The sequence below is a fragment of the Prenolepis imparis genome, unplaced genomic scaffold (genome assembly GCF_030444845.1).
Source record: "Prenolepis imparis isolate NDT839.2.m4 unplaced genomic scaffold, iyPreImpa1.0 SCAF_404, whole genome shotgun sequence".
NCBI classification, from domain to species: Eukaryota; Metazoa; Arthropoda; class Insecta; order Hymenoptera; family Formicidae; genus Prenolepis; species Prenolepis imparis.
This window is the reverse complement of record NW_028141562.1, coordinates 18758-28166: the sequence shown is the minus strand read 5'-3', so window position 1 is coordinate 28166 and position 9409 is coordinate 18758. Positions and strand designations below refer to the sequence as shown.

The following is a 9409-nucleotide window of genomic DNA, read 5'->3' as shown; positions in this document are numbered from 1 at the left end:
AAGCAGTGGTATCAACGCAGAGTACTGACTATCGCAGTGGTATCAACGCAGAGTACTTCCTTTTTCCTTCTTTTGTGGTCAGTGAGATCTTTTTTGGCTGTACGTGTCAACGAATTTTCCTATGTTGGATACCCAGTCGAATGTTTACATGACCTAATCTGTATACAAGTAAGATGGATGTCGGCGTAGGAACTGGTGGGCAGGAGGACAGTGGCGTAGGAAGGAGGGGGCTCACGAGGCAGTCTAACAGCGCGGCAAATTTGAATTCAAGTATGCTAGAGAGATCGAGTTTTGAGGCGTTAAATTTGTCAAGGATGAATGCGCTTAGGGCCACGGTCGACAGACACAGTGACACGATAGCTAGGCTTTTATTATCTGGGAAGGAGACGTTGGAAAGACGGACGACTATCGAGGCTGCCTTCCGTACGTGCAGGGATGCATTTATGGAGGTATCCACAGTCTTTATAAATATGTTGGAAGAGAGGGCGACATCGGCGAATTTTTCGGCGGTGGATATCAAGAAAGCGATTGGCGAGGCGCTGGATGACCTTGGACTTGAAGGATCATTGGGAGCGAGAGATGGGACTCGTTGTGGGAAAGCCGGGGGCGAGGGGAGATCTCTACGCTCTTATGCTTCTGTAGCCGGTTCCTCGGGGGATGAGGTGCGCGTGTCGCGGGGTCCCACGGTAGAACTGTATTTATCCTTTTCCGTCTGAGACGAAGCGTATTTGTCCTTGTTCCTCTCATCCGGAACTATCAAAAAGCTCGTGGTGTTCGTCAGTTCTACCGTGGGACCCCGCGACACGCGCACCTCATCCCCCGAGGAACCGGCTACAGAAGCATAAGAGCGTAGAGATCTCCCCTCGCTAAGGAGACCCTGTGTAAGGTCTTTAAGCCTGCTGACTGCGGTCTGAGAGTAAAGAGACTTATTTATGCGCGAGACAAGGGTGTCAGAATTGAGGCGTTCTCACCAAACATTGAGAGGATCAAGGCCCATCCTGATCTTAGTGAGGCTGGTCTCAGGGTATCTGAGAACACTAAATTGAATCCCAGGATTATTGTGTATGGTGTCCCTGCCGAAATGTCTGCTGTTGAAATTAAGTTTGAATTGGTTGCCCAGAATCTTGATGCTCACGCGAAGGACGTCATGGTTGTATACACTTTCAAACCTAAAAAGGATAAACGCACAACCAGCTGCATACTGGAAACTGAAAGTCACATCAACTATACGCAAGGCTCTTTTTAAAAGCGGAACGATTTATCTGCGTTATGCGGCATGCTCTTTTGAGGATCATATCAGGATTACGCAGTGTTATAGATGCCTTGCATTTGGTCATTTTGCTGCGGATTGCAAATCGGGACCTACATGTGGGCACTGTGCGGGACAACACGAGATGAAGGATTGCAAGAGCAAAGGCCAGCCACCTAAACTCATAACTGTGAGCGCCAACATGGGACTCAAGGCGATGTGCATTCCGCCATGGATGCCGTGAAGTGTCCAGTTCTGCGTAGGAGGATTGAAGACAGGATTGCATATATAAATTATGATTAACACAACTAATGACCTTGAGGATATAAAGATATCTCACATTAATTGCCAGTCTCTCTATGCGCATTTCGATGAGTTTCAACATCATTTCTGTAACTCGGAGTTTCATATAATTTGTATGTCAGAGACGTGGCTCCGGCCTGGAATCACAGATGCTATGGTTGGGCTGCCTGGATACTCCCTCTTCAGGTGTGACAGGAAAGGAAGAAATGGTGGGTTTCTATCTTGCGGATTGTCTCCGTGCCTCTACTCTTTGCAGCTTTGCGGGGACACTCACTGCTAGACCTGAATACATCATCTCGGAAATACTATTCAATAACTCAGCCAAGCTACTGCTGGCTGTAGTCTATAGACCTCCTAATTCAGGCTATCTAAACGAGTTTTTCCAAATCTTCTCAGAGCTTCAAGTAAATTATAGACATTCGGTCATTTTCGGGGATTTTAACGCGGATATGAACCAAACGATGTTCGACAGTCAACAGCTCGGTACTCTCGCATCAGCGCTGAACCTATATTTTGTTCCTTATAAGCCGACTCATCATTTGAGAAACACGAATACACTATTAGATCTGTGTATTATTGATGACATGGAGAAACTTAAGGACTATGGACAATATGATGTGACATTTTTATCCGCTCATGATTTGATATATATAAGGTATAAATTTAAAATGCGGCGTCGCCGTGAAAGATGCGTTCTTTGCAGAGACTGGCATTAACGTGGATTCCTTCCAAACTGACATCAGAAATATCGGCTGGACGGATCTTTTAGGCTCGGGCAATATGGACGTGAAGATAGATGTTTTCAACAAAAAATTACTCGAAGTATTCAATGCACACGCGCCATTAAGACGGAAACTCTTCAAGAACTTGCCGGCGCCATGGCTGACGGAACATATTTGTACAGCCATGCAAGAGAGAGACTCGGCCAGGAGATTTTGGCGATGACACAAATGTGATTGTAACTACGACCGCTATAAAGAGCTGCAAAATCAAGCACAAAGCCTTGTACGCTCGTCAAAGCGGGCGTACTACCTTAATACTTTCAATCATGCGAAAGACGCGAGGGATGTTTGGAGCGGTTTAAGGCGGCTTGGGCTCATAAGGACAAAAGATTCGGGAACGCGGCTTTCACACTCGGTTGAGGAGCTAAACAGATTTTTCGTGAGTGGTATAGGACAAACTACTTCAGAGGGGTGTGCATCTCAGGTCTCTCTCGATAGTCTCTTGGGTAACTTAAACGATACAGATTTACATTGGAATTATGTAACGTCACTTTCTATCGATAGAACAGTCGCCGAGATTAAATCAAATGCTGTAGGTATGGATGGGATCTCATTGAGAATGTTGAAGATGGTTGTTAACTAGCGCCCATATTGGAGGATATCTTGAATTTCTCTCTAATGAATGGGGTCTTTCCGATTCAATGGAAGTCCGCACTTGTTTGTCCTATCCCTAAAGTGAGAAATCCTACTACCGTGCAGCATTACAGGCCAATTTCGATTCTTCCTACTCTGTCGAAGGTTCTGGAAAGGGTGGTCTGTGTGTGTGAGCAGATCTGCGCGTATTTGCAGGAAGCCAGCCTTTATGACCTGTATCAGTCAGCGTATAGAAGCAATCATTCCACACAGACATGTCTAATTAGAATACTGGACGATGTGAGACAGGCTGCAGATTGTAGAATGATAACAGTATCTGTTGTAGAATGATAACAGTATTCTTTGACTTTTCAAAGTCCTTCGATAGGGTAGATCACTTTCTTCTAATCAAGAAGCTCAAGGACCTAAATTTTTCTGACAATACTGTACGTTGGATTAATTCCTACCTAAGCGAGCGGACACAAGCTGCAAAGAATAAAATCGATGGCATAGTATCGTCTTCATCTCCTATCAGTACGGGGGTACCGCAGGGTTCAGTTTTGGGACTCTTATTGTTTATACTTTACCTATCCGACTTTGGTCCTATACTCAGGTACTGCAAATACAACTTTTATGCAGATGACCTTCAAATCTACGCACAATGCAAACCTCGAGATCTAATTGATACAATACGCAGAGTAAGTGAGGATATAGATGCGATAAGCGATTGGTCTACTACAAATAACCTCGTCTTGAATTCGGAGAAGACACAGGCCATAATCTTGGGCACATCAAGATATATTAATGGCATAGACCTGGACATCCTCCCCAAGATTACAGTGGGAGAGATGGCGATACAATATTCCTCGTCCATTAAATATCTCGGAATAACAATAACAAGAAATCTGTCATGGGAGAAGCAGGTATCAAATACTACGAAAAAGATCCATTCCGTATTGTATCAATTGGTACTTTGTAGGCATTTATTTCTAGTTGCCCTAAAATCTAAACTCGTCATTTCACTAATCAATCCACATTGATTATTGTTGTGCAGTGTATACGGATATGACGGCTGAGCATAAGCTAAAACTTTATAGATCGGTCAACTCATGCATTAGATTTATATTCGGTACAAGGATCGACGAGCACATAACGCCATATTATGATAGGTTACGTTGGCTCAAGATTGACTCTCGTAGAGCCTACTTCGTAGGATGTTTAACATGTAATATTCTTCAAACTAGACAACCAAATCCTCTTTTCTCATATTACAACCTTAGAGTTTTGACATAGGATCGAGCCACAAGGGCACCTGCAGACACCTTGAGCCTGCCTCACTGTAGGACCGAACTATATGAAGTCCGGGATTGCACTATCTCCGTTACGGTACGTGGTTAATTTTGGTCCACAAAAAAGTGGGTGTTAATCGGTTTAGATTTAGTTCCTGAATGTTTTTAAGCATCGATGGCGAAGACGATAAGTGTCATGTTCACGGGTGTTATAGAGTTTAAGCCATAAGTGACTCTAATTATTAATAATTAATGAAATACTGTTGACCGGGCTTTGATTTCGCTAGTGACTTTTTCACGCGGGATGTATGCCGCTTGTGAGTACATTTTGTGAATTAAAATATACATCTGAGTGTTTACTTTAGACTTTTATAAACTTAAAATTATATAAATTGTTGTGTAAAGTGCTTTCAGTTGTGCAAAAGGCTTTATTTATGTTAAATTTGCTAACTGAACAGTGGATATGTCTATCCTTCTTGCACTCGCATGGAATCATATTCGTATGGAAATCAGTATAAATAGTGTGTTAAATAATTAAATTGGATTTGTCTTAAACTTTATTAGTGAATAGGAACATTGTGAACAAATACTAGCTTCCTGCATAAGTTAATTATTGTACAATTGGCTTCTGAATTAATTCTCGGTGTGTTCGACTGCGCATTTCTCTGCGCATGCGACTGTGACGTCACTTGTGCGCTCGTGTTCAATACTAGGCTGGTAGCATTTAAGTTACTAAACACGTGACTGAATTGACGCATTCAATTGTTCTGCGCAACGTCGTCTGCTTGTCAATGCGCTCGCGTGTTCAATTGTAGGATGGCATCACTGGACTTGAGCAGTATGCTGTGCTGGAGATCGCCTATTGGCTGAAGAATTGACTGCGAGGACCTCTTTGGCACTACGGAGTTATATACACTTGAGTGTAGCAGAGTTACACTTAAGGCGCTCGAGCAATTTGCTGCGATTAATATAAACCATTGGCGTAACTATTAATGGACTTTGAATAAATTGAAAAGTTGTGAGAGAGTTTTTGATATCGCAGGAACTATAATTGCATTGCTATTGTCTAACAGAGTATCATATATATATTCTGAGTCGGAACTATTAAGCGTGCGAGTTACTATTAAGTGTTTATTGTGTAGTGTTAATACTTGGCAGTGATTTGGCTCATTGCTACTCCTGTGGCTGGGAAAGAAGAAAGCTGATGCGCATGCGTTGGCAGTACAGCCGCTGTCTGATGGAACAGGCTCTGGAGTGCAATATTATTGGTGACGTACATGACAGAGACTTATTTCAGATATTGTATCTGGATTTTATGAGGGAATCTCCGAATTAAATTGCTTATTTGTGTGTCGTAATTTACGGAGACACGTTGAGTACTCAGAAATATTATTCTTTTAATAAATTTGGTGTACGAGGTGTAGAATGGTGCATTTGCAGCAGTCTGCGCAGATGTGACTGTGAAACATGCACCGAAGTTATGCTGTGTGTATATATTTTCTTATTAACTTTGATTAATTTTATTAGACATTAGATATTAATTGTGCACAATTATATAGATTAATATTAGACATTTATAAACTTTAATTTTGATCGGATGTTCGAAGTTAACATTATTGAGTTGGCAAGTATGTGCGATCGTGGAGACATCTAGTTCTGACGGGTCTTGAGAGGATTGTACAACGGGTGTGATTATTGAATATCATAACACGTTTTATTTTATCGTTGGGAATTATTAATTTGACTCAAGACTCTAATAATAAGCTATGGCATTATAATACACATGTGTATAAATATTTCTTTTGCTCGACATAAAAATTTTAGTTATTTTGTCGAAGTTTAGATAAACGATACGGGGATTATTATTTTTGAGACACGGGGTGCGTGGTTGTGGCAAGACCTTGAAACTGTGGCTCTTGGATCGTGCTGAGGCACCGCAGCGCCACGTAGTTGTGGTTTCGATGTACATTACATGCACAACGGGTGTACGACTCTGATCGGATCTTTTAGTTCCTACATTTGGTATTAATTAATTTGGACCTTAAGTGAACTCAATCTATAAGTTTTTTCTTATTTTTTCTTATTTTTTTGTTTTTATTTACTTTACTGATCTTATTTATAAGCACAGTATTGATATTATTGAACTGTCATAAAAGTCATAAACAAAACCTTATTGTCGTTGACAATTGTGTGAACGAAGTATAGTCAATGGAGAATTACTTGTTTTATAAACACAATTGATTTATATGTACAACCTCTGATGGTTTATGTCGATTGTTATTATGGTTTATATGTGAATATTTGGTACACTCATTATTATTTTTTGGACACACCTTATACATACTTAATGCCGTGGCGGAACACGGAAACTCCGGCTCTTAAATTGCCTAACTTTAGCAGCGCCACCCAGCTGTCAGTGTATAGGGAATTTCCCTAGGGAATTGACTCTCGCCACGTGCTCGCATATAATTATTATTTTCTTTTGTGATAACTAATGAACTAATATTACTTTTGATCTATTGTTACTGTTATTATGATACACTAGCGGATTAGTGCTGATTATTTTGGTGTCATTGCAGAATATTACGATTGATAAATGTTCTGTTTCGATATATCGAATTCTTTAGTAACTTTGGGTGCTTTCCAGCTATGTACACAGGCGACACTGTGTAACACAGTGTACGACTCGGTGCTTTCCAACTACGACACAAGTCGACACAAGCGTACACAGCTAAAATGTTATGTACGACTGTGTCGTCGCTCCATAGCTACCAACATTTTTACATTTGTTACCATTCTTTTATTTTCTATGGATTGGTATCCGTAGGTGATCTCTGTATACAGGGTGTCCCATTTTAAAAGTTCCACCCTCATAACTTTTCAGGATCAACGTTTGAAGGAAAACGACTCCGATAAAAGTTGTAGGGAACAAAGGAGGCTATCTAATAGTGACCTTGGATTCGACATTAAAGGTCATTTCCAAGGTCATTTGAAGGTCAACTTTCGTTTTTTAAATGGGAACCCCTATTTTTGATCCCGGATTCTGAAAGAGCGGAAAATTTTACATTAGAGTTGTAAGGGTCAAATTGATCCTAGGGGTCATCTAAAGGTCAAATGTCTCTCCCGTACTTCCCAGGTTGATATCTTGTCATGATAGCGATATATCGAAAGAATGACCTCCATAAAAATTGTCGAGGTCATCGGAGGCCACCACCTGGTGACCTTGAATTGTACCTTGACCCTCATTTTCAAAGTGTGAGAAAAATAAGACAAAGGTAATAACTCAGATTCCGGTTCAAAAAGTTACTAACTCAGAATCCCAGAATCCTCAGAAGTTTTCTTAAATTTTAATAATTTCTGGAAATTTTGAAAATTATTTGAAATTTATCATTAAAAATTTCTCAGTTCTTTTTCTCGATCAACTGATCATATTATTGATAGTTTATTATATGTATTGAAAATCTCTTCTACCTGTCACAGTGTGTACGTAACGTGAGTGAATTTATCTTTCTGAATTTCTCCGTACTTTGTAAACATGCCGGAACACAAGGAATACACAAGGAATGAGATTGTTGACATTCTATTAATTCTTGGAGAGTGTCGTAATAATTATCGTGCAGCAGAACGATTATATCGTAGACGTTTCCCTGGCAGACGTCAGCATCCTGCTCATAATGTGATTGCCAGAATTGAAAGACGTGAGAGACAGGGACCTCGTAGAATACGACAACGTCGTCGTATTATGACAATCGAGTGGAACGATCCACGAGTTCTTGTAGTGTTAGCTATGGTCAATTTAGATTCACATATTTCACTACGACAAATAGAAGTACAATCTGGCATCCCAACATCAACGGCTCAAAGAATTTTGAGACTGCATAATTTCCACCCTTATCACATAGCCTTAACCCAAGGCTTATTTCCTCATGATTTTCAACGAAAGTTAGCATTTTGTAATTGGGCTCAAGCGATGTTACGTCAAGATTCAGAATTTTTCAGATACGTTATGTTTTCTGATGAAGCTACTTTTCATAACACAGGCCAACTAAACCGACATAACTGTCATTATGTATCTGTTGGTTATGTGTCTATTAGTCTGTAGAAAATCCACATTCCGTGAGGTTGATCACCAACAGCGCTGGAGTCTCATAGTGTGGTGCGGTATTGTGAATGGTTACTTAATTGGTCCTTATTTTTTCGAAGGAAATGTCAACTCAGCTAGATATCTCCATTTTCTAAGACATGAATTACCAGATCTGTTAGCCAATGTTGATCTGCAAACACGACAACGTATGTGGTTCCAGCAAGATGGGGCAGGTGCCCATAGGAGCAGAATCGTTCAACGATTTTTGCATCGTCGATACCCCCATCGGTAAATAGGAATTAGTAGCCATGTTGAGTGGTGCCCCAGATCTCCTGATCTAACAAGTCTTGACTTTTTTCTCTGGGGCTTTTTGAAAAATATGATCTATGCAGATGCACCAACAACCAGAGAAAATATGGTGCAACGAATCACTGATGCTTGCAGGAACATACCAAGACACGTACTTTTGTCAACTGTTCAAAACTTTGAACGGAGAATACAGCTATGTATTAACAATAATGGGGGCATTTTCGAAAATCTACTTCGGTGAAACCTCAAATTTCTTTTTCATTGGAACTCTTCACAGTCTTACCGTCATTGGCTGGATTATTAATGGTCTTGCCTTCATCGGCCGGGCTCAGATTCTTGCCTTTATTGGCCGGGTTCATCACGGTCTTGCCTTCATCGGCCGGGCTCAGATTCTTGCCTTCATTGGCTGGATTATTAATGGTCTTGCCTTCATCGGCCGTGCTCAGATTCTTGCCTTTATTGGCCGGGTTCATCACGGTCTTGCCTTCATCGGCCGGGCTCAGATTCTTGCCTTCATTGGCTGGATCAAAATCGGACCTGAAAATTCATCCTGCTATGTCCTCGTTATGGGTCCTGGACATCGAGTAGCATATCGATGACTGAACGCAGGCAATGGTTGACCCTTGAATAATTATCTGAACGTGAAATGACACCTTACAACTCTAATGTAAAATTTTCCGCTCTTTCAGAATCCGGGGTCAAAAATAGGGGTTCCCATTTAAAAAACGGAAGTTGACCTTCAAATGACCTTGAAAATGACCTTTAATGTCGAATCCAAGGTCACTATTAGATAGCCCCCTTTGTTCCCTACAACTTTTAT

The 9409-nt window shown here is 40.9% G+C and overlaps 1 pseudogene; it reads left to right on the top strand.

Annotated features, from left to right (window-relative positions):
• The first annotated feature begins 7731 nt into the window (after positions 1–7731).
• LOC145948464 (uncharacterized) lies at positions 7732–8830 on the top strand (annotated as a pseudogene).
• Positions 8831–9409: the final 579 nt, after the last annotated feature.